Raw genomic sequence first — 23,667 nt, forward strand, 5'->3', positions numbered from 1 at the left:
CACATCTCCAGTAGAGTTATGGTCAGCTACCCAGGCCACCTTTAATACAATAGAAAACTGGCTTTCTGAACATCGCCTGATCCTAAATCCCAAAAAAACTAAAATGCTGTTATTTTCACCAACACGTAGGACTACCGCTTTCACCATTACCATAAAATCAAATGATGGCACAATAATCCTCCCTGACCCATCTACAAAACTATTAGGTGTCATCATAGACAATAACCTCAAATTTGACCTACATGTTAACCAAACTATCAAAACCATCAATAAAAAACTAGGGTCACTTTACAGAATAAAAGCCTTCCTAACCCCTCCAGCTAAAATTGCCATAGCTCGCTCTCACCTTCTTTCAACCCTTCTGTATGCATCCCCTCTACTCTCGAATTTGAACAAGACTGTCCTTAACAAACTCTCAATTTGCTACAACCACATTGCCAGGTTTGCCACTGGGCTGCCTTTTAGGACACATCATTGCATCAATCTAAATCAGCTTGGTTGGCTTGAACTACCTAGCCTAATCCAGTATAACCAACTGATTATGGCCTATAAAATCCTCTATAATATGGACAATACTCCTGCACTTAAAAATATTATCACCCCCTAAAACAATCCTAGACCGCTTCGATCCTCTAACAAACTACTAATTCAGACTAGCAAAATTAATAACACAGCTGGTGATTCTCTCTTTGCAAACTCTGTAAGTAAATCCTGGAACTCTCTTCCAGCTGATATTACCTTACTTTCCACCTTAGGTCAATTTAAAACTAGACTCAAACAACATTTGTCACTTAACTGGCTATGTCAATGTATCAAGCCTGGCTAACTCAAATGTGTAAAAATCTGTTAACCAGTTTACTGTGTAATTTAATTTAATCCTGACTTGTGCTCAGGACTAACTTTAACCTGTGGAACTTGTTTAACTTGCTTACTTATGTAATCTCTGTAAATAATCTGTTTGTAATATGTAATGCTGGTATTATGTAATGCTGTATCTGCTTACCCTTGGAGCTTTTCTCCCTGGGCCTCCGCTGAAAATGGACATGCATCCAGTCGGACTATCCCAGTCAACAAATGTAAAATAAAAAAATAAATAAATAAGTAAAAAAATTCACACTTTAAGTTTATATAGTGTGAACTTGTAAATTTGGTGTGCAAATATTTGGACAGAGATAATTTGAATAAAATAATATTCTCAATAGATAATAATTCACAAGTTACAGTTCATGGATTTGACATTAAACACAATGAATACACAGTCTGGAACAGAGAAGACTAGATAACATAACCTAGGCAAATTATATTTGTCCTTTATCAAAGAATTAGATGGACTATGTTCAGAGAGAAGGAATTAGTAAGAAGTACTGGGGGAAGAGGGAGGGACTAGTTCAGCTCGGGGTAGTGCCAAGTCTTATTTAGGTGGTCTTTTAGTAGGTCTCTGAAGTTGGAGAGGTTAGAGGTCTATCTAATTTACAGAGGGATAGAATTCCATTTTTTGGCAATAGAGTATGAGTGCAGACGTTAACCAGAGGATTTGTGGGGTTTACACATGCTGTGAAGATGTTGTTCCTTAGATCAAGGTGGTCTATTAAGATGGTAGGAATGGGAATAGGACTAAAAGCAGGGTAGTCATCAGGTTTGTGAATAATGTGTGTGGAGGTAAGCTGCATTTAATCTATATGGTTAGGCAGTTTAAGTCAATTCAATGCCTTAGGGGCAGTACAGTGGTGGTTGTGCTGATGGCAAAATGTGCATCCTTGTTATAACATGCCTCCAGCTTATTTTTAACTGAAGGTTGGTTAGGATGGGTGCACCATACAAGAGAGATGAGAGAATGTAGGCAGTGGCAAGAGTGGTATTGGTGGTGCTGTTTAGTATGTTTTATGCCTATAGAGCATTCCTAATTTTTGGTGAGTCTTGTTCATGTTATTTTGAATGTGCAGGTCAAAATTAAGGTCATCATTTATAATCACTCCAAGAAGTTTTGTATGGGAGGCTACTTTCAATTTCAGTTTTGTTAAGTAAAAAGATTTTGAAATTCACTTTGTCAGGCATGTGTAATTGGTGAGAAAATAGCAGTAAAGTTTGTTTCTTTAGGTTAAGTGCTAGTTGGGAATTATGGAGCTTTTTCTCAACTGAGGAAAAAGCTTCTTATGTAATATGGATGAGTTGAGGCAGGTTATTAGATGCAGAAACATTGGCAGCTATCTTTAGGTATTCAGGTGGGTAGTTCTCAGCTGCAGTGGAGTAGGATTTGAGTTTAAGTAGATTTTTTATCATGGATATAGAGACAGTTCCTATTGAAAGTTGCTAGCAACAGATATTGACGGTGAATTAGATTCATGTGCAGAAAGTTGGAGGAGTAAAGAAAGAAGTAATGTGTGAGTGGTATATAGAGAATGTTGGTCACAGATATACTGGGATTGGATGTTATTGCTGGAAGGTTAGAAGCACTGAACAGGAATGAAGAGTTTTTAGTTAAGGAGGCAATACTTTCTATGAAATAGGTGTTGAATAAGGTAGCATTTTCTAGTGAAGAGTTATTGTGAGAAAGACTGAGTTCCGTATTTGAGCCTGGATGTAACAGGTTATGTACTGGTTATGTATTTTCTCTAAATGACACAACAATGCTCGTAAGTTCTATATGCAAGCTTTTTGTTGTCTTCCGTCTATAAAATGCAGTGCAATATAAATTCATACATTCAACAACATTTACCAAGTGTAAAAAATTACAAATAAAATGAACATTAAGACTAATGGTTTTGTTTAGAGTGATACTGACATAGAAGGGATTGTTCCATGCAAATTAGCATTTGCTTACAAACTGAAAAGGAAACATTTGCAACTGCTTAGTTGGCAGTTATAATACTGGTGCCATTGAATATAAGGCTTGGAATCCAAACAGTCAATACATAACTATAAAGAAGAAAAAGGCCTTCAGCAAAAGCATGGTACCAAGAAATACACTTAAAACAACAACATATTATGAATAAATGTCATGTAGTATTTATTTACTGGTACATTACATAAACATCATAAATGCGTGCTGTATGCCTTATGTGCCTGGAAAGAAAATTGTAAACGTATGGAATGCCAAAAGTACATAATGTAAAGTCATTTTAACTGTGTTATACTATAAGCAGACCAAAATATCCACCTAGTGCAGAATGTCACAAACCAACATAAGCACACAGTTTTCATGTTTTGTTTTCCCATTGTTTTAGTTAGCACACTTACCATTTCAGCTGGCTTTTTATGTCTACCTGCACTGAGATCTATCACTCTTTCTATCTCTGTATGGATGTGCATATAATAATGTAGCTGAGTTTGGTTAAAGTTAGCAGAGTTAGTTCCACCCCAGAAGACAATTAAATCTGAAGTTTTAGATAGATAATCATTGTACATGCAGGTGTCTCAATTTGGATACATGCGAAAATGAAATAGTTCTTTCTAGAGTTTTAGTGAGCACAGTCAGTTTGAGTTAAACAGGGAGAAATTCCTTGCTGCATTAAAAACAAGGCCTTCACTAAGAGACTAAAAAACAAGGCCTTGACTAAGAGATTGTATATCTGCCTTAGTGAAATTTAAAAGACTTGAAAAGAGATAGTCTTCTGGCAGGAATTTCTAGACAACAAAATTTATAGTCAACAAGGGACTAATAAATGACCTTCTGGTATAGAGGGATAAAGCCACGGCTATGAGCCAGATGAGTTGGGTTCAGTTAATGATAGGGTCATGGAAGGACCAGCTGGGGGAGGATGAAAGCAAGCCACTCCCATCAATTTATCGACTTTGGGGGGAGGGGAGTGAGGTGGTTGGCCTCACTACATTGGTGACACCTTCAGATATGCAGGTGTATATGTATCACCCATAATAAAGATTGACAAGGAAGGTGGTATGTATGATAGCACACACGCTCCTTCTGTGAAGCAACGATTGAGGAGCTTTCAGACCTCTGAGTAGAGGGAGATAGGATGTCCTCATGAGTCACAGTCTGGTCTATCCCTTAACTGTTTCCTGCAGTCCAGTGTTGCAAGGTTTGATTCCCTTAGCCTCCATTGCCAAACTATGGGTCTCTGAGCAAGTCACTTAGCCAGACTCTGCTCCCAGGCTAAGGATAATGTAGAATAAGATGCCAAGAAGAGGATATTAAAGAATGTTAATTGTAAAAAGGGAATGAAAAATGGAAATGGGATGGTGTAGGGAAGACTGGGAGTGAGTGAGGAGATATGGAGGAATGAGTGGCTTGAAGTGGAAATGAAAGTAAGGAAGAAGATGTAGAAAAGAAATAAAAATAAAAGGGAGGAACAGACATAGTTATATCACAGTTTTGAATGAGTTAGAAGCAAGTATAGATTGTGGCATTACAAAGGATAGGATTTTAGGTCAACATGTACAACAACAGAGGAAGGGAAACAGTAAAGAAAGGATGAGGAAGGAGGTAGGAGATAGTGGAGAAGTAGTTACAAGAGTTAAAGAGGAGGAGGAGTGAGGCATATACCATGGTGTAAAACAGAAAAGAGGAAAATGAGAATAAGAGACCCGAAGGCGAAATGGAGTAATGGAAAAAGAGAATGTGGAAGGAGAGGCATTGGAAAGAGGCAGAGAAAATTCATAGAAGATGAAAAGGTTGCAGATGGGTAGGAAGAGCAAATGAGAATCGTACATATGATATTTTGACACCATTAACCAGGGACAGATAAAAGCAATGCAACACAAACTGAAGTTATGTCAGGGGACGTACAGGGATATTACATGCACTGTGGGGATATGTAGAAAGAAAAGATAGGGTCAGTGAGAGTAGAGGGTGATATAAGTTGAAAAGTCATTAAGTTGAAGTATAATGGACTACGTAACATATTATATACATATCATACTGGACTATGATGTATAAGAAATCTAGATGTACAAAACCATAGCTAAAGTAGAATTATATATGCCAGAAGTGGAATGATAAGTGTGAAGCTGAAAAAAATTCAGGTAAGGAGGGAAAATTTTGTCATGGTAAGGGGTAAGAAGAGTGGTAGGGGAGGGGAATATAATGTTCTAAATTAGAAAAGTGGTGGAAGGAAGTTTTGCGGTACTGTAAGTTTACAAAAGACAAGAAATTGGGGTGTGAAGGTGCCATAGTATAAATGAATGGGAAGGGGAGTGTTTATTAACTGAATTATTTACATATATTAGTAGAGCTTAGTACAGAAAACTTTTAATGTGCTACAGTCAATGTAGAATGCAGTCATGTAATACATGGTGAGTTTAGGGAAGGAATGTTCTTGTGGACAGATAAAGGAACAATCATAGATTCATAGGTTCATAGGTAGATACTAGGCTATTTGCCCTAGGGCATTTATAAGCCTAGCCAGGGTGTATTTGGCTTCCGCCTCCCTATTAGATTAACCTACTGTGCCTCTGCAAAATAGGTCACAGAAGGTACCCTTTTAAGATTAGTTTACTGTGCCTCTGTCTAGCAGGGACACAGGAGAGATCCCAGGGGTGAATTTGTGATTTCCCATCCACGCGTCCAAATTTCGCTTGAAGAGGGTCATTGAGGGGCTATGTCTTACATGAATTGGGATTCTATTCCAGAGTGAGGGGAGCCTCTGGGAAATGAATCTGTCCCTCCAGCATGTCCTATTTATTTTTGTGCTGAGGTTTAGGTCCCTGCAGCGTGTAGCTCTAAGGGACTTGGATTTTTTGAGGTGGAGCATGTCCATTAATTCTGGGTTTGACATGGCTTTGTACGTCAGGCATAGATCGCCTCTGAGTAGGCAGTAAGCAACTGAGTAGAGCTGGAGTTTCTTTAGTCGAGCTGCATAGGACATCTGTTTGTAGCCCATGATCCTCTTGGTGAGGTACTTTTGGGGTCTCTCCAATTGCTGCAGGTGTCGGGTAAGGTACATCCCAAAAGGGGCATTGTATTCAATTATGGGCCTGATGAGTGATGAGTAGAGGGGCACAATGACCTCTCTTGATCTAGATGCAAACCCTTTCATGATAAGGTGGACTATATAGAAGGTCTTTCTAACCACTTTGGCAACGTGATTATCAAAGGAGAGATTACTATCTACGTTGGTCCCCAAATCTCTAATTACTTCTTCCATACTTAATGGATTGCCACCTATGTGGTAATTTGTGGGCACCTTGTTTTTCCCAAAGGGGATGACTATGCACTTTTTAGCATTTAGCTTGAGGCCGTGGTTCTGGCACCAAGCATCCGTCTCTGTGAGACCCTTTTGGAGGATGCTTGTTGTCAGCTGGAGATTCGATTATGGCTCCCAGTTTGCAGTCATCTGCGAACTTTGTCAGCCATAATCCCCCCGTGTTAGCCTGAACCTCAGAGAAGTATATACCGAACAAGAGACATCCCAGAACTGAGCCCTGTGGGACGCCACTTATAACTGGTTTGGATTTGGATATGGCACCTGCAATTCTGACCATCATAAATAAAAATCACAAGTAAAAGTATAAACTCTTTTATTCCCTAGCTTCTAAACCAAAGAGACCTTTCTAGGGTATACCAAACAATAAAAATCATCATGCTTATTTGCATGTACCCTAGCTATTGAACAATTAATTAATGATTAAATAATTATTAAATAAGTAAATCAATAAATATCTTCCAATTAAAATCAATATTCAGACTTACAGGTATTAAAGTCTGAAATTTCATTATTAAAAAAACTTCCTTCTTTCCAAAAAAAGGAATAATAATGCAAGAAGCTGTAGAAATGCACTGAGTATATTCTTGCTTTTGGCAAAGTAAAATAACATGTTCTGTGTGAGTCTACATGTATGCTTAGTTGATATATGTGAAAATTATGGGAAAATTTAGTGGGAAAATTATAATTTTCTTTTCACTCTAGCAGAGAGTCCACTTTATATTTTCCAAAGGAATGAACATAGAGTGATTTATTTTGTCATTGAAGTTAACATTTACTAAAAAGCCACCGACAAGAAAGCAAACAAAGCAACAAGGTAAGATTTAGCATAATGTATAAAGGACAAGTATAACATATCTGAAGAACAACAGAAGATATGGAGTATCTTAATGTAATACAGCTTTGTACTTATATTGTACAGTTACTTCATTTCCTCTTTTAATTTTCTTTTATCTACAACTTATAATTTACTTTAACAAAAGCTCTATCTACTTTTAAAGATTAAAGCTTTCCAGTTAAATAAAACTGATGCATTAAGAGAGAGAGAAAACACAGAAAAATAAAAAAAAATCCTTCTCACCGTGTTTTTTTTTTTTTTTTTTTTTTTTTTTTAGCTCTGGCTACTTTGAAAGTGTTTTTCACTTCAAACAAAAGTACCATGAACCATTGCTTCTTCACAAAAATCTGTGGCAAATGGTTGTGGGCTATTGTAAGATTTACTTCTGCCTGATGAGAGTATTTGTTCTCTTTGGCTTTACCCTTCTGATCAAATGTAGCCAGGCAGGAAAAAAGTCTTATCCTAATGAATGGGTCTATATTAGAACACTGAAGTTTCAAAACTTCGAATGTTCTAATATCGAACCGTATTCAGCAAAAGCTGAAAATATCGAAGCAACGGAAAACCGATTTTTTTCCTAGGGAAAGAATTCAGTTGTTCATTTCTGTTGCTTCGGTATTTTCAGTGCTGTGGTGGAAAGTTACGGGTCAGGTGCAGGTAAGTGTGCGATTGAGTGCAGGTTAGGGTAGTTAGGGTTAGGGTGGGTTAGGTATGTGTGCGATTGTGTGGACGTGAGGGTTAGGGCGGGTTAGGTGAGTTAGGGTTAGGGCACAGGTTAGGTATGTGTGTGACTGTGTGGATGTGAGGGTTAGGGTGGGTTAGGTGAGTTAGAGTTAGGGTACAGGTCAGGTAAGTGTGCGATTGTGTGGATGTGAGGGTTAGGGTGGGGTAGGTGAGTTAGGGTTAGAGCGCAGGTGAGGTGAGTGTGTGATAGTGACGGACTTTAGGGTTAGGGTTTGGGTTAAGTTAAGTGGATAGTTAGTGGTGTGTGTATAGTTTAGTGTAGGGTTAGGTGTAAGATTTTAGGTGTATATGTGTGGATTGCTGTTTGCTTGGTGTGCTTGTGTTTTGTGCATGTGTTTTGGAACAGTGAAGTTTTTCCCTATGAAAAAAAATTGCTGTTCTGTATTTTCGATGTTTTCAGCTTTCGCTGAATAGGGTTCAATATTAGAACATTCAGAGTTTTGAAACTTCAGTGTTCTAATATAGACCCCTAATGAACATCCCCATCTTTGATTTTTGCTTACATATAATGCAATATAATGCAGCATGGAAGGGCAATGCAGCAAAGCCACTTGGCTTGGGATCCAGAGTCAGTTATTCAGGAGAGGGTCAGGCTAGAAATTGTGTGGGAGTTGTGGTGAGAGAGGCTTTAGAAGGCAGTAAGGGATGTCATCAGAATTAGTGACAGACTCATGGCAATCAGACTCCAGTGTAATGATAAGGCACTATTCATAATCTCAGCCTATGCCCCACAGCAGGGTTGTGATAGTGAGGATAGTGAGGAAAAGAGTGCATTTTGACAGCATTTGCAGGACATACTAGATAAAGCAGGACAACTTGAATTAGTGTTGATAATAGGTGACTTGAATGCACATATCAGGACAGACAGAACAGGATATGAGGACTGCTTAGGTAAACATGGGTGGGACAAGAATAAAGAAGGAGAGGCCATTCTAGACTTCGGTCTGGCAAATGGCCTGATAGTGGCCAACATGTGGTTCAGGAAGAGAGACAGTCATAAGATCACATACAAGAGTAGGAAACATGCAACTCAGATAGACTTCTTCATAGTAAGGAAATGATACTGGGGTAGAATTAATGATTACAAAGTCATCCCCAGTGAAACAGTTGGCTCAATGCATAAACCACTGGTTGCCACTATAAGCTGCGATCAGTGTTCAGAGAAGGCTCTAAGGTTCAACAGAGACCAGGCTGAAGACCTGAAAGTTGACTGGAGAGAAAGCACAACAGTTCAAGGAATTATTCAGGGCTCTAGCACCCCAAGAAGAAGAGGAAATAGGTGGAATTGATGAAGAATGGCAGAACCTTAAAACAGCATGTGGGAAGACTGTAGAACAGATATGTGGCTGAGCAAGATATGGAAATAAGGTACATAAGGAAAGCTCGTGGTGGAATGTAGAAGGCCAGGAAGTCATCAAAAGAAAGAAAGAGTGCGGAAAAAAGTGGGAGATATAAAAGATGGACCAGGCTAGGAAGTAATACTGGCTGGCTAACAAAGAGGCTAAGAAAGGAGTAGCAATAACAAAGAATAGGGCATTGGAGGCATTCTACCATCTTCTGGAAAGTGACTCAGTAAGTGGCATGAAGAAACTGGATTACATTGCAGGGCAAAGACAGAAAGATAAAAAAGACAGTCAGACACCCTTCATAATGGATGCCAGCAACACCCTGCTCACCAATCCACAAGACATCAAAGGCAGATGGATGGAGTACTTCCAGCAGCTTCTGAATGAAGAAGACCCACAGAAGCTGTACTGCCCCAGGCACAACCTACAATAAGAGAAGAGGAGGAGCCCACCCTAGAAGAAGTAAGAACGGAACTAAAGAAAATGAAGTCAGGGAAAGCAGCAGGTCAGATGAGGTCACAGCAGATATGATCAAGAGGTTAGTTGAGATAGGGGAGAATCACTCATGAGGGTACTCACAGCAGTGTGGAGAGAAAGGCATATCCTAGATGACTGGAGAATAAGCATACTTTTGCCAGTGTACAAGAAGAAAGGAGACATCCACAACTATGGACAGTACAGAGGTATCAAACTTGTCACATTGCATGAAAGTTCTGAGAGGGTGACTGATAAATGGATATACAGAGTAGTAGAAAGTAAGATGGGAGATGAGCAGTTTGGATTCAGATCAGGATGCAACATAACTGATATGATGTTTGCAGTGAGACAGATAGTTGAGAAGGAGATAAAGATGAGGAAAGAGTCCAACTGGGCATTCATAGACTTGGATAAAGCATATGACAAGGTTCCAAGAAAGCTGATTTGGGCAGTACTGCAGTGGTTTGCAGTCCCAGAATCATTGGTAGAATTAGTACAGGCTATGTACAAGGACCTCAGTGATGCAAGTGCAAACAGTGTTCGGTCTCACAGAGGGGTTCTCAGTGGGAGTGGGTCTACATCAGTGTTCAGCTCTGAGTCTACTGCTGTTCATAATGGTGAGGGACTATATTAGCAAACAGGTTGGAAGGGACAGATCAACAAGTTTGCTCTATACAGATGATGTGGCATTACAGGCAGCCTCCGAGCAAGAACTTCAGAAACCTGGGTAGTAAAGGCAGAGCAGAGGAGGAAGCTAGAGGTGATGGAAACAAGGTGCCTGAGAAGGGTGGTAGGATGTACAGTGAGGGCCAGAAGAAGAAATGAGGACATAAGAGCAGAAGCCAAAGTAACTCCAATTGCAGAAAAGATCAAAGAGAACAGATTACGGTGGTTTGGGCTCATGTGCAGAAAAGCAGAAGACAATCTGATGAAGAAGATTTGGGACAGGCAGGAAGAAATAAGAGGAAACAAGGATGTCCAGCAAAGAGATGGATGGATTGTGTGAGAGAAGATCTGTGGCAGTCAGGCATGAGTGTTGAAGAAGGCAGGAGTGTAGCATGGAATGTACAGAGATGGCGACAGCTAACACGACATCCCAACGCTATGCTGAAAATGGGAAAAAGCAGGATGATGATGATGCTAATATAATGCATCACACTAGGATATAGTGACTATTTAACTTAAGGTAGGTATTACTACTGAATTACTGCATCAAGTTTAGGACAAACATTGGTTTGCTAGCAGTTGTGATGAGATAAGGCTTCAACCTCCCAGAATGCCAAGTTTGAGGGGAGTTGGTGACTATTCATCTAATTGCACTGTGAACTGGATTCCTCATTTATTGTTTAAAGAAGTGTTAAATAAACCAAAGCAGTTATGTAGGTGCCTGTCAACTGGCAGTTATGTTCTGAATTACTGTTGATATATATTAATGATAATTATCCCAAGTCCAACTTTTTTCAAGGCAGAGAGAGAGAGAGAGACAGAGAGAGAAGAGAAATGTAACAGCCTTTGTAAGCTCACGTTATATTTCAAATATATTAGTATTACATGTTTACTGGCTTACACTGTCTGCATATATTTTTGTCCCAAGATTATAATTTTTAATAATTTCCAGTTATATCGTTAGTACTGAACTTCTGCAGTATCAGCCTCACTGATACGTTCATGTGTTACATTATATAATTTTGTAAAATATCAGCTATAACATTGTAAGATCTGCTTAATCTTCTCTTGATATTCGTGTTCACTTTTAAAAGTGTTTTTTTCACGTGCCATTGTTCATCTTGTTTGTGTTGACTTTGCAATAGCTTTGCTTATGATATATTACTTATGTTACATTTGTCCTATTAATTGTTTAGATTACAAATAATGAAGCTTAGTGAGTCTGCATCATTAATGTACTGATATATAATATTAGCTTTCAGGATCGTGTCAGCTGTACAGCAAAGATGCTTGATATAATTTGTCTTACATGTGACAGTTTATGTCCCATTGATCTGCCCATTGTTTGAACATAGTAGTAGTGTCATATCTAGCTGATGATAGATCTAATTGTGATATGTCTGAAAACCATAGTGCTTCAGTGGTGAGAATGTGGTTAAGATAACAGTTGTGTCTGTACTTCACTTTTAATTACTTTGTTAACCACGTGACCTCATTAGACGTGTATCACTTTCCACGTATAGCTTGGAAGTATTGTCTGGTTAAATGAGTTGCTCAGTGTTATTCACTTTGTAATAGTATATTGAGAAAATCAAACCCAAAACTAAAGGATGAAGGTTATTAGCATGTCATAGTTGTAGTATTCAGTGGTCGTCTGCCATTATTTTTATTCATGTAGTAATATATCTGTAGCTGAAGCCAGGGTCACCTCCCTTGGCTAGCTCTCATCCTTTAGGATGACCGGATAGTAAATGGCTGCATTTGGAGAACCCGGCCTTAATTCTTATCATACAGTGATAGACGGTGTATTGTTTGTGCTCATCAGATTCTACTAGAAATTTAAGGACAGCTAGCAGGTAGCACATATGGATTATCAGTAGCACTGTTGTTCTAGGTATTGCGAGGTGGCTTTCAAGAATTAATCACTGCTTTGGGTGATAAAGAGTTCCAACTTGTTGCCTATTTTTTTAATGGCATACATAGCTCAGTCTGATTACTGTGGAGGACCAAATACTTATAAATGGATTTTTATCTCAGGCAGTGGATTTATACATAGTAGCAGACATCTGTGATGGCTATTGACATTATTACCAGATAGTATTGATTCTTTCTTAATGACATTTAGTCTAACTCCTCAGTACTTAATATTAGAGCTATACATTTTTAAGGCACCATTTAATATACTTTGAATTTTCTCTAGTGTTGTTTTAGAGCATACTATAATGGCACTAAATGATGCTCCTATTAATTGTTTAGATTACAAATAATAAGCATCTTCTATGATGTTTTTTTTACTGCTCATTGTATATGCAGAGCTTGGTGGTTACTATAGTGTGCATACGTGTACTTGCATATCTAAACTTACCTAGGAAGCAAGAGCGGCTTTGTAGACAGCTCCTTTATTGATATCTGCTCCACGGTATTCTGTATGTAGTATTAGTAAGCAGAAACATACAGTTGCTGTTTATTTTGTATACAAATAGCAGAAACACAGTGTTTGTTACAAATTCTAGCCAGTAACTTACCTAACTACAGTTCTCATTGGTATTAGTTAACAGAAACATACCTGCAATTAGTAAGGAGAAACATACAGTTTGTTTATTTATCAGAAAAGTGGAAACAGCATTTGTTGCAAACTCTAACCTGCATCTTACCTAACTACAGTGCTAATTGGTTTTAGTAAGCAGAAACCTACAGTTGTTTGTTTATTTGGTATTTGAAAAGCAGAAAAACAGTGTTTGTTACAGATTCTAACCAGTATCTCACCTATGTCACTACTTTAACCTATTAGACTTAGTACATTGTTAAATTTGTCTATTATGATATGCCTAGACACATTTTCGTATTCTTTGTGATTCTTTACTCTTCCCTGGACATTTACCTCTGAAGCTACTAACTGTAACATTTCTTGTAGCCACACTCAGTGTTCTGATAATCCTTCCATCCCTCTCTGACTAATATCCTCTATTCTCTCCCAGTTTGTCTCCATTTGTCCTAAAACTGTACTATTCACTTTCTGCTCACACTCTGTCTCTTTTTTCTTTTTTGCAGTTTGCTTGGGCCATCCACAAGCCTTGGGATTCATGAATTGTGCACCCCTCCACCTCTGGTTCTAAAGCAAAGGTTCAGCAAAAGCTCAAATCAGCCCCTCCACCTCTGGTTCTAAAGCAAAGGTTCTGCAAAAGCTCAAATCAGCACTGGAAAATCTCAACTTATTGTTATATACAAGCCTTTCTTTACAATTAATCATTATGTGAATGTTATTGAATTGTTTTAACAATTTTCTCCTACTTTGTGACTATCATTGTGAGGTGAGCACAGTTGCATGGCATCAAGTCGGCCAGTAAGTCGCGACATACTCTACTAATTGTATAAGATCCCATTCCCTCTGTATACAAACAGGTTAGTGCCAGAGTCTTAGAGGAAAACTGTTCCAAAACAAAACTTTAATTTAGTTCCAATTCCCCTAGCTCTACTCATCCTTAAAGAGCTTGCTAGCAACATTTGTTTTCTATAAGATTAAAAGCTCTGACATAGTGTATTGTCTTACTTACATTTCCTGGCTCCTGATTGTATTTTTTTTGTCTCCTTTCTGATGGGCTTGCTCTGCCTGCTCCATTTGCTCTGGCCCCCTATCCTGCCCCCATATCCCACACGTCCCCAGTGCTTTTACCCTTAAATCACTAGGCTGACACTCCCTCACTCTATCAATCAAATTACACGCACTTCCTGTTATCCTGGTTACACCTCCTAGACCTACAACATGCTTATGCTTCACCCATCACTTCTTACTACACTCATATTACTGTCTCACTTCACTACGTATCACCACAACACATTCCAGTCACCCACATTACATCACACCACTAACCCACCTTACCATACTACTCCATGTACATATCTCACCATCCCTCCTATACTTGTCAGCGTTACTAGCCTTCAATATTTTCCACATAAAATAATACCTACTAAAGATAGTCACTATAACCCTCAGTTATTCAACAATGAGCTTATCAAATTATTGAAATTACTTACCAACATTGCCTCTAGGCTATTGCTTAGTGGTAACATCCACTCAAACCTTAGACCACTCTCAGATAACACCAATCCTCCTAGTCACTCTAGTCTCAACATCCCTACACATCCAATCCTAAACAGAAAAAAAAATCAGACCTATTGCTAATGAAGATTAATATTAGAAGTATAGCCGACAAATTAGACATCCTCCATGCCACTCTAGCCACATACTCTCCAGACGTAGTAATAATCACTGAAACATGGCTAAAACCAGGTACAAAAGATGATGAAATACTACCCCCAGGTTACTCCATACTACGGGTGGACTCAACAAAAGAGGAGGTGGAGGTGCTATCCTTTTTAAAGACCATCCCACTTTAACCTTCCTTGACTGTAAACCCCCACAACTCGACAGTGCAGAAATCATCCATACCACACTTAATATAAGTGGCTGCTATATCCCACCTAGAAATAATGCCCCAACTATAGAACATTTATTGCACTGGGCAAGTAGTATCCTTAGTCAGGAGACATTCATATCGTGTGATTTTAATTTAGACTGGTTTGCATGTGAGACAGATCACCCCATCCATCACATAAACTTGCATGATTTTACACAAAGTATTCAATAACCTACCCGAATAGATAAAGCTAGTAAAAAGCAATCCACTTGGACTGGATATTACTAAATAACTCCTCTCACTCATTCCAATCAGGTTGCCTTCCTGATGGTCTGAGTGACCACCCACATTTCATATACGACAACACATATTCCCACCAAAACCTACTATGTTTAAGCAACTTAGAAAAAAAAACTTAACTTTAATCTTGAAAACTTCCTAGCTCACCTACAAAGGTGCAATTGGACTCCACTCAAATATCTTGAGCTAGATGACGCAGTGAACCACTTTAATAAATCCTTTTTAAATATATTAAATGCACATGCCCCTGTTAGAACCATCAGAGTAAAATCAAACTAAGCCCCCTGGCTAAGCAGAGACATTTGGGCCCTTCTGAAAACTAGAGATAAAGCCTGGGAACTATGGTGTAAGATTAACACAGTAGTTTCTAAACAACAGTATCAGGAACATAGAAATAAGGCAATCCCCCAAATAAAACAGGGTAAAATACATTTTTATCATAACATTTCAAACACATACCAAAAAACCCTCAAAAACTCTGGCTGCTATAAACTCAATCCTTCACCCAGGAAAACCTACTAATCCAACCCCAAACATCCACAACAATTTTGATAGCATAGCTACCATTTTTAACAAACATTTTACTGAATCTATAATTGCCCTTTTCAAGCAGCAAACCCCAAGTCCTGATACCAAACCAGCCAAGTCTACAACTAGCAATGCCTCATTCTCTTTCTCCACAGTTTCTACAGCCATTATAAAAAAACTACTTCAGAAACTAAAACCTATTACACTTGTCATAGATAACTTACCCAGGGAATACCTCAAAATTGCAGCTGAATCTATAGCCTTCACAGTATCTATTATTATAAATAGATCCATTCTCGAAAACAAGGTCCCTCAACTGTGGAAAATCTCCCATGTAATCCCACTTCTTAAAGGGGGACCTTCCACAGAACTGACAAACTGTCATCCAATTGCTATTCTTTCACCTCTTTTTAAGCTACTCAAAATGTGTATTCATCTCCAGGTCATGAAATTCTTATTAACAAATAACCTTCTCACAAACACTCAGCATGGGTTTCACCCATCACATAGTACCACTACTGCTCACTTATCCTTCACTAATACCGTAAACCATCACAAGAATAACAACTTTGTATGTGCCATCTTTCTAGACCTATCAAAAGCTTTTGATATGGTCTCCCATTCCAAAAAAAATAGATGTACTAACTGAACTATCCTTCTCACCATCTGCAACAGCATGGTTTAATAACTATTTATCTGGCTGTCAACAGTCTGTTCTATGGCAGGGTGACCTATCTCTACACCTTCCTTTATCCATTGGTGTCCCCCAATGATCCCACTTGGGCCCTCTCCTTTTCTCCCTCTTCACTAATAGTCTACACACAGCTACTCCACATGGTTCTATAATACAGTATGCAGATGATTCAACACTTATTTGTGCTGGCACTTCTCTATCAGATCCTCATTCTCAAACACAGGAATCCTTTACTTCTGTTGAAACATGGTCAGTCAATGCCCATCTAATCCTGAACTGAAACAAAACTAAATTATTACTCTTCCAGCCTAACAAGACATCTCTCTCATGCTCACCATTTAACATAATAGCCAAAGACAATGCTGTCATCTCCCCGATAACCCATACAAAGCTTCTTGGAGTGGAAATAGGCAATACCCTAAAATTCAACTTGCATGTCTCCCTAACTATAAAATAAATTCATAAGAAACTTGGAAGTCTATTTAGGACAAAAGGTTCCTTACCAAACTGGCCAAAATTACTTTAGCACAAACCCTTCTGCTCTCCACTCTGCTATATGCCTCTCCGATTTTAACTAATCTTAGGAAAACTGACCTATCTAAGCTAGAAGCATGTTATAATAAAATTGCTAAGTTTACATCTAACTGCATATATAGAACACATCATTGTACAGCTTTAAATATACTAGACTGGCTTGAACTTCCCAACATTATTCTTTACAACCAATTCTCTGTAACTCACAAAAATCATAACACAACCAACCGGAATCATTGCACTACAAACTCTCATCCTTCCTTACAGTTCCAGCAGACCACTTCGCTCTAAAAATAAGAACTTACTCACTGTCTCTAAGGCCAACAACACTGCAGGAGAATCTTTATTTTCCAGCTATATATCTTGTATATGGAACTTCCTTCCTAACTCCATGCTCTCAATCTTGCCCACTAACCACTTTAAGGCATCACTTAAAGCTTATCTAAAAAATAAGTGGCTATATTCCTGTACTGACCTCTCATGAATGCTCAGTATACCCCAACCATATCCAACTTCCTCCCCTGTGTTTCATCTTTTATTCTTACTGGCCTGTGTTAACCTTATATCTTGACATAAGTCATTCTTTACAAATAGTACTAGTTAAGTTCAAAGCCTAGATTTTGTTGTCATGATGTAACTAATTTGTATTTTCTTATGTATACTACATTTTGTTTACTTAATACTTTATTGACTATTGTAATTTGTGCATTAAAATTTACTGTTACTTATGGAGCTTTTCTCCCCGGGCCTCCACTGAAAAAGGACCTGTGTCCCATTGGACTTTCCCAGTAAACAAAATGCTAAATAAATAAATAAATGCTGCTTATAAGTAGTATAAATATATATGAACCTAGTGCAGAGCTTTTTGTTATACCTGCAGGCATAGTGTGAGTGATGGGAAGAGAATATACCAGCATAGAGTATCCAGAGTAGTGGAAAAGCCATCATCTTCAGACTGTGAACAAGATACATATAACTTACAATGCCTAAAAGAAATCCTATGATTTCACTGTTTTCCATGTTTTTAAAACTCTGTGATTTTCATGAAAGCTGATGCCTTTCTATCACCTGTATGAAAATCATGCTACACATGTGACGCAGGGCTAATTTGCTCTGTATGAGTGGTGAGTTATTTCTACACTTGTTTTCCTAGAATTTCATTTGATAGGTTAATTAAAAAGATGCACTATTTAACCGATAAATTAAGTAAATGATACATTAAGGGAAGCCAGATACATCCTTACTGCCTGTTTGAAGAAAGGTGCAACATATCCTTACAGATCACTAGTGTATTCACCATGCCTATGACTAATCTGCAGTCTCAGATAATGAATCTATATGGTTGTCCTTCAGCTGAAGCTGATGTGTGGTTTTTGCACCTTCCAGTAGGTTTTACAAATTTCATAGTGATATGATGTTGAAATTAAAAAGTATGAGGATGGCTGAGCATGGGAATTGTATCTACACTGGAACTCACTGCATTGTCAGTTGCAGTTTCATAGGTTCAAAGGATCATAGGAGGTTATTAGAATAATGCCCCTAGAGCTTTTTTAAGCCTACCCATTCATACTCCAATTTTCCCATGTATCAGTGCTCACGGACTAGAATGAGTTTGGTATATGCCTATGCCTTGGGGCATCTACAAGCTACCCCTGTCCATAAGGGGCACAGGTGATAAGCCAGGGGTGAATTTGTAGATTCGAATCCATTGGTTGAAACTCCATTTGAATAGACTTAGGGAAGAGCTCTGCTTCACATGAAAGGGGAGTCTTTTCCAGAGAAGAGGTAATCTCTGAGACACATACCTGTCCTTCCAACATGTTTTGTTTATCTCATAGATGAGGTTTAGATCCTTAGATCAGGTAATTCTAGTGCTGTTTGTTTTGTGAATGTGTAGCAGATCTAGCAGAGCTGGATCTGTGAGAGCCTTGTAGGTTAGGCAATAGATCATCCCTCAAGAGTCTGTAGTAGACTGGGTACAGGGACAGACTTTGAGGTGGTCTGTAAAGAACAGGTTATTTACACTCTGCATTCTTTTAGAGAGGAACATCTGTGGCCACTCCAGCTGTTGCAAATGCCTGGCCAGATACATGCTCAAGGGTGCATTGTACTCAGTCATTGGTCTAATTAGGGCTGAACATGGTGGGAACATGACTTTGATAGGATTTAAAACTGTTTGCATGGAAATTAAATCAGGCACTTTGTTTCAGTAACAATGGAATGTTTGCTAACAGCAATTGCTTGCTTAGGCCTAATGTGTTTAACCCCCCCCCTTTACAACAGACAGTGCAGGTTTTTGAAAAGTTTTTTGAACTTGATATTTGATATCTCCTAAGTGCACCATGTGAGGTTAAGTTCTGTAATTTAAATAAAAGTAAAATACATTATCCAGGATTCTAGTTATGTGTTATGAAGCTTGATAAAGGAGGAGGGCTTGTTATCATGGACCAGGTGGATTATCTCAACTCTATGAATACCCTTTTACTTGGTGACACTTATGAAGAAGTTTCTAGAAATGAAATTCACATAGCTTATTCCAGGACTGACAATTTACTATATGACATGTTATTCCAGGGGAAAAAGTACTAAAAGTGATTTTGAGTTTATGTATAACACTAGGCCTGTTACAACTAGTAAATTTAAGATCCCCAAAATAAACACTGACATGGCCCAACCACCTTTTCACCCTATTGTGGATGCCTCATGTTGTAAGACCTACTTTATAGCCACATTTTTGGATAGTAATTTGAAGGAAGGTATCAGTAATATTGCACAGGTCTGTAAAGATTCATGGCATTTTTGAGGCTTTTGAATGGTATTACATTTTCTCCAGACATTATTTTTGTAACTATTGATGTACATATCTTGTTTACACTCATTCCACATAAACTGGGCCTAAACTGGTTTGAGAACCAACAATTTAAATGTACTGACCTAGGAACTAGCAAAGTAGATGCTATGGTTACATCGATGGAAATAGTACTAAAAATAATTTTATGTTTTGAAGGTCAGTTTTACAGGTAGACCACTGGTGTGGCCATGGATGTTGCATGCACCCCCTTGTTTACCAGTTCTGTTATGGCCAAATGGGAAGATCAATATTTGCTCACCAGTGACTATAAAGAGAGCTGCATTCTCTATACCAGATTTTTGGACGACATTTTTATTTTATGGAATGACACTAATGAAAGTTTGGAGAAATTTCTTAACTACATTAACAACACCACACAGTTTTTCTCTTTTTCTTCAAATTTTGTTAGATACAGAATTACTCTTCTGTATGTGGAGATTAGTAAGGATGTTATCAATCAGAAGTTTATTTCTAATATATATATTGAAAGCCAACATTCTCAAACTCATACCTTCATTTTTCTAGCTGGCACCTAAAACATCAGAAAAAATTCGTGGTCAAAGGGCAGTTAGACTGGCCCGGATGGTTTCTGAACCTGAGTGCTTTCATTATGAGTGTGATGTACTTATTAATATTCTTAAACAGAGGTTACCCTATTAATATTTTAAGTGATATATGTCAGGAAGTAGTGACAAAAGATAAATGGGGTTTTATCTACCCATTTTGAATAATACTAGTAATATAGATATGGGGACGGTAAAACACTCTACAAGGACTGAGGACATAAACAAAAAGATTTTCATTTCTACTTTTACCCTGGACAGCCATGCTATAGCAAAATGCATTAACAAAAATTGGAATATATTTTATGTAGATCCTAGCATATTAAATAAAATAAGAGAGAAACCACAATTTGTTTATAGGAGAGAGAAAACTTTAAAAAAAATTTGGAAACAATAAAACAGGAAGGGGCTCATCATAAAAAATATGGTATGAAAAAAATGTGCTTTTTGCCCACAATGCCCTAAGATTGTATGCGGCAATGTTTTTACAGTAAGACGGGTGACTTATCCAATCAGAGGGCATTTTAATTGTAGTTCTACAAATGTAGTATACTTAGCCCAGTGTTTACAATGTCCTGCTTTTTATGTGGGAACAACTTCTAGGAGGTTAAGAGACCACATATATGAGCATTGTTTAGATATTAGGAAAAACAAACTTATGAATGCTGTTTACAGACATGTTATGGTTTGTGATACACACAGCTTTGGTTTCTTAATTATTGAACAAATCAGGAAGGACATTCAGGGTAGGATAATGGATGAACCTTTGGATGCCTGTGAATTGAGGTGGCAAATTGAGTTAAATGACACAAGCTATCCTGGTTTAAATGAGAGTGTTTCAATTAACTCAATTTTAAAATTGAAGCACTTTGACAGTGTGTGCGATTTTATTTGTTCTTTTTAATCATGTGACGTTTATATCACGTGTCCTTTGGTGGGTTATTTAAACAGTGTTTTAATGAATGATTTTAGTTCTGATGAAGTTCTGAAAACACTAAGAATGAAAGCTCTTAACTTTGGAATAAAGCTATGATGCTTTACAGCTGACTTTGGGTTGTCCTTCTGTGCATCACAAAGGTGGCATGTTATTCTTTCATTCATTTGTGTATCTGTTTGGGGACTATGACCTTCTTATATCTGGATGCTATGACCTCACTTATAAGTTGTGCATGAAGAAGGATTTTTTCACCAACATGGATGGACTCGTGGTGATCAAAGTTTAGATAACTATCAATGTGAATTCCTAAGACTCTTACCACTGGGTCTATTCTTAGGGGAGTGTTATCAATGTTGTAATTTGCAGGGGTGGTCATATCCTCAAAGAATATAATTATGCTTTTTTTGCATTGAGTTTTACGGCATGGCTTTGGCACCAGTTATTTGTCTGTGTCAGACTGTCCTAAGGATATCTACTCCTTTTGGGGATTTGATGATTACCCCCAGCTTGCAGTAGTCATCAAGGGTCTTCTACATTTTCCTTGACTTCAGGGAAGTATATTCCAAACAGGAGAGGTCCTAGTACTAAGACCTGTGGGACACCACCAGTAGAAAGTCTCTTGGTGGAGGTGGATTCCCCCACCCTAACTTCATGTGCCCTATCTCAAAGACATTTGGCTGTCTATCAGGAGACATAGTGATTTATGCCTAAATCTGTGAATTTGTCTATAATACCTGAGTGAGGTATTGAGTGAAATGCATTTTTCAGGTCAAGATAAGCAGTATGACCAGTTATGTCCTCATCCGTGGCTCTTGTAACCTTCTTAAAGAAGTCCACCATGTTTATTACTCATGACATGCCCTTGACAAAATGGAACAGGGATAAGTCCATTGTTTGAAGGTTTTTCTATAACTTTGTTTATGACCTTGCATATAAGACTAGTAAAACCTATGGCTTTGTAGCTTCCTGGGTCTATTGATGGTCTCCCTTTGTGTAGAGGGATATCCATTGCAGCCTTCCATTTCCTAGGGATGAAGCCTGCCTGTTGGATATTCTATTTAGGAGGCATCCTGGGATATTATCAGGATCCACTGATTCAATGTTTTTAGCTGTGGAGCATAGAATAAGGACAGAGTATTTAGTGATAGTTGGAGGAGAAATGGTACAGGGTATTTTCTGGGGGGTATCTGGGAGTGATATAGGGGCGTAATTAGTGCTAATTATCAGCCAGCAAATTTGTTTTATCCTCTGGTTCAGTACAGGGAGTTCTATTTACTATTAATACAGCAAACTGTTGGGTGTTCCCCTTAAAGTTAGATACATAACTGAAAATGCCTTAAGGTTATCCTTCACCTGGGAGGCTATTTTTTACCTCAAAGATGGCCTTGGTGGACTCTCTCTCTCAAATCTCTTAAGCTAGCTTGAATTCCCCCATCAACCCCCACTACCTCAACTGCTCCTTACTCACTCCATCCTCAACAAACCTACCTCCTGCCCTGTCATCTCATCCCTTATCTCTTTATACTTTCCTGATCGCTCTCGCTAGAGCTCTCAGCAGTTCCGCTTCGAAATCTATAAACCTGAAAGAACAATAGGACATCATCTACATAGCTACTCTGTTGCTTTAGCTTGGAACAAACTCCCTGTGCCCATCATGACTATTCCCAAAACTCATAACTTCAAAAAAGCTTTAAAAAAATCAATACTAAACTCATGGATCTGCTTCTGTCAAAGCCCAACCTAATGGTCCAACTCCTGGTCTGTTTTACACTTAGCCATCCATGCTTTACTACCCCAAGACTTAGCATACTAGTATGTGCCATTCTGATGTCCTTTCTAAGCTGCCTGTCTACTGCACTCATCTTCTCTGCTTGGCTGTATTTGTTATGTATGTCCAGTTATTTTACTCCTGAGCTTTCTGACCTGTTCTGTACTATCCTGATGGTCTTCTCTATGCTGCCTCTGTACTGCACTGTTCTTCCCTACTGAGCTGCACTTTTTTGTATGTCAGACGTTTTCTCGTGAGCTGTCTGACCTGTTCTACCTTGTACTAAGGCTGGGCAGCCATATAGTTCTATAACAACTTCACTGAATTCCTGTATCATTTACCTTACTGCCTGCTAAATTATTTAATTTATGTATTGTTTTTGAGGTTTTTATTTGGTATCTAAAATGACCTCTGTACTTGAGTATTGCCTTATATATTTTTTGCACTTATTGCTTTATAATGCCTTGCTTATTATTCTGTATGGAGCTTTTCTTCCCAGGTCTCCTCTGAAAATGGGCTCATGCCCAATCAGGCATACCCAGTTAACAAATGTCAAATAAATAAATATTAGTACCCTGAGTTGCTTGTTGAGACTGATGTGAGAGATTTTTGTCTGCTGGGTGTAGCCCTTCATATTATTGGACAAGATTTTCTTTAATTTGTTGTACAACTTATTTATACTTGAGTTCACGACGGGAGCTTGTTTTTTGTGTTTGTCCTAAGTTTATTTGGCTTGGTTCTGCTGTTTCTATGCAGTACTTTACATTATTATAAATGGTTTCCGTAAATACTTCTGCATAGGCCGCAGTGTTCTCTGAGTTTGTGATGCTTAGAATTTAGCTATG

Source organism: Protopterus annectens, chromosome 2.part2, assembly GCF_019279795.1.
Source record: "Protopterus annectens isolate FY-2018-M chromosome 2.part2, PAN1.0, whole genome shotgun sequence".
NCBI classification, from domain to species: domain Eukaryota; kingdom Metazoa; phylum Chordata; order Ceratodontiformes; family Protopteridae; genus Protopterus; species Protopterus annectens.